Source organism: Tupaia chinensis, unplaced genomic scaffold, assembly GCF_000334495.1.
Source record: "Tupaia chinensis unplaced genomic scaffold, TupChi_1.0 Scaffold000316_1, whole genome shotgun sequence".
NCBI classification, from domain to species: Eukaryota; Metazoa; Chordata; class Mammalia; order Scandentia; family Tupaiidae; genus Tupaia; species Tupaia belangeri.
In genome coordinates, this window is record NW_006159809.1 from 4,471,869 (window position 1) to 4,475,079 (window position 3,211).

General features: G+C 49.7%; 1 long non-coding RNA gene across 1 annotated transcript in view; it reads right to left on the bottom strand.

Moving 5' to 3' along the window:
- Positions 1–854: 854 nt before the first annotated feature.
- Positions 855–3,211, bottom strand: part of LOC102484047 (uncharacterized) — a 31,127-nt gene continuing 28,770 nt past the window's right edge. Inside the window, exon 6 of the long non-coding RNA XR_334964.2 lies at positions 855–2,430. This is a non-coding gene — a long non-coding RNA (uncharacterized LOC102484047). The remainder of the gene's footprint in view (positions 2,431–3,211) is intronic.

Sequence of the window (3,211 nt, forward strand, 5' to 3'; positions counted from 1 at the left end):
GTGGTCAAAACCAGTCAGTTCCTGGTGTCCATCTTACCGGAGCCTTTGACTCTGTTAATAACTGCACCAGCAAATTTATTCTACAAACAAAAGTCTTGGAAAACTTTTGTAAGCATTTTTAAAAATTGTTATAATTGGCACATACAAAATCTACAAAATACATATATTAACATTCAGATTAAATACAATCCTTTTATGAAACTTTCCCCTGTTCATTCATGACTGCAAACATGCTGCCCCCTCCCCCAAGGCTTCCACACATGTGGGAGTTACTCCCAGTGTACGATTAGGAGCTGAGGCTCGGAGAGGCTGACACGTGCAAGAGGCAGTGCTGGGATCTGAATCCAGGTATTTCTGACTCTGAATCCATGTTTTGTCCAGTAGGCAGCACTACTCCCAGAAACGGCAAGGTTCTTTGGGGCCTGAGGCATATACAACTTGAGGACCCTCTTTAAGAACATAAAATTATAGAGCCAGCGGCCAGCAGGTGGCATGGTGGTTAAAGTGCTGGACTCTCACTTGGCTAGCCATGGTTCCAGTCCTGGACCTGACAGCTTGCTTTCTCACTTTCTGTCTCTCTCTGGTAGCTCATGTGCTCTGTAGCAAATTCTAAAAAATAATGATCAGTAAAATTAAAATAATTCTTAAAAAAAAATTATAGGGCCAGCACTGTAGTACATAGGAAGTGAGAACCTGCATGGTCAATGGTTCAAATCCTAGCCCTGGCAGCTTGAAAAACATACCAGTTGTGTGTGTGTGTGTCACCAAAATCTTAACAGGATGAAGTGAAGGAAAAAGAATTGTGGCATTACCATGCCCCATTGGCAGCGGGACTTTTTCTTTTTCTCTCCCTGGTGAGCATATTTACCCTCTGGCCAAAAAAAAATATATATATATATCATTGTATATCCAGAATCAGATTTTTTGGAAGGAGCCTGTGCAAAAGAGGAAGTGAATTTGAAGCTTAAGCTCTGCTCACTTCACAGCGAATGTGCCTCTTTCCTGTTCCTACACCACTTGGAATACCCAAACTGCTTGTTATTTGCTCACTCGACATACATTTATTGAGCCAGGCTTGTTCTGGAAACTTCAGATACATCAGTGAACCAAAGAGACAAAGGTACCAGCTTTGTGGAGCTTACTAATTGGAAACACATTTAGCCTTTACACCCCGTTGGGCAGTGATAAGAGAACTCGGGAGCCAGGTAAGGGCATGGGGAGTGGGCAGCGGGGCTGCGGGTGAGCTGCAGCTCTGAACAGGGTGGCTGGGAGGGCTGGCTGCGAGAAAGGCCTGGTGTAAGGGCTGTGGTAGAAGCTCCCACCTTCCAGGAGGCTGTCGGCAACAGAGTCCTGCCAATTCCTTACCAGGCCGCTAATGGACTTGATTGGCACAAGTGACCTGCAGTACCTGGGGCTGGAGGGCCAGGGCAAAAGCTGACCCCGGGATAAGTGGGGTCTCCACTTGTCTCTGGAACTCTCTGACCTTCCCTCCACAGGGAAATCACATTTGGTCATGCCAATAACGTGACTCCTAGCCCCACCTCAGACTTGGCTGCTGGAGGACAACTACCACTGATCGGGGCATCCCTTCCTCCTCTCCTGCTGGTCACTGAGGTTATGAGGAGCGGTGCTGTTACCTAGGCAGAGGAGCGGAGTGGGATCACAGGCCTAACTCAGCCAGGAGGTTCAGCACTGGGACACAGTGTCTGGAGCCTAGAGGTGAGCCAGTCAGGCAGGGCAGCAAGGCCCAGTGTAGGTCCTCTCCAGTGGCCCAAATAATGGCTCCAACTGTATTGTAGGTGGCCAGTGAGGGCCTTGGCTGGGTCAGTTTTCGTGGCTGTCTGCCTAGCAGGAGGGGAAATGGTCTGGCAGGTTTTGGGGGAAGATGGGGCACCTGAAGGCAGACCAGGCTGTCCCTGCATTACTCCTCTGTGCTCCTGAAGTGCCCCCTGGTCACCCACATAGCTTACCAGAACTTGCCAGTGCCTCTCCACCTGTCCCTCACCCTAGTCTTGCCCTTGAGTCACCTCCACTGGGTGACTAGCCTGTATTTGGAAGGGGGAGTCAGAAACTGGACCCCAAAATGTCAGCTCCAGGTGCTGAGACATGCCAGTGGCCCTGGGTCCAGAGTCATGGCTTCCTGGACTCTCTGCCCTCATCTCCACTGGGTTCCCAGGCGAAGGTTCCATCCTCTTCCTCCACAGTCAGATTCAGCTTGACCAGCACCCAGTCTCCTGGTAGGACCCGAGGCCCTCGGTCGGACCACACAACTTGCCTGCAGTGTAGTTCCCAGACCTCCTCCCTGGGATCCACTCAGTATTTCCTCCTCTGAAGCACCATGCGCTAGCCTGGCCAGGCTTCCTGCAGTCCCCTGTGGTGGAGGTGCATGCACGGTGGGACTGGGCACGGGTAACCACCGCGTACTTTCACCTGGGAACGTGAGAAATGAGAGCAATGAGAATTCCTCTTTCCAGACCTTATGGAGCCCCAAGAAGACCTTAAGAACTTCTGCTATGGGAGTAAAAACAAGGGACCAGCAGTTAGCGTAATGGCTATGTCGCTGGACTCCCACATAGTCGACCATGGTTCGTGTCCCGGACCCGGTGGCTTAAAACTCACGCCTGGCGCGTGTGCGTGCGTGCCCAAGATCCCGAGAGGAGAATGGAGGAGAAGGGATTGTGGCGTGGCCATCCCCCCCTGGGGGGTGATTTCTCACTTTCTCTCTGTCTCTCTCTGTCTGTCTGGCGAGCACACGTGCCCTATAACAAAAAAAAAAAAAAGTAAAAACAAAATTTCCTTCCTATCCAGAAAGCCCCTCAACCCTGCTGTCACTGAAGAAATAGTCACTCTGTGTGGTGCGCATCCCGGGCAGTACACTAAGAGATGCAGAGACAAGGAATCTGGCTCTCTCACGCCAAGTGGATACAGTCCGTTCTGTCTGCTCTAGATAAAAAACAACCAGTTCTCAAGTAAGAAGACTTGACAGCACCATGGGTCACACATAGTTCATTCTAGATTCATCCTAGATTCCACTGGCCATCTGTGTTTGCTAAGCGACTTTGTCCAGAGGAAAAATAAACTCATCTTTAGGACTAGAGGTAGATTTGCAGCTTATGGCTGAAGTTAGGCTCCTTCCCTCAAAGAGACTCACATCTCCTTCAATGACTACATTTCTTTCTTTCTGTTTTCCTTTTTTTTTTTTTTTTTTATA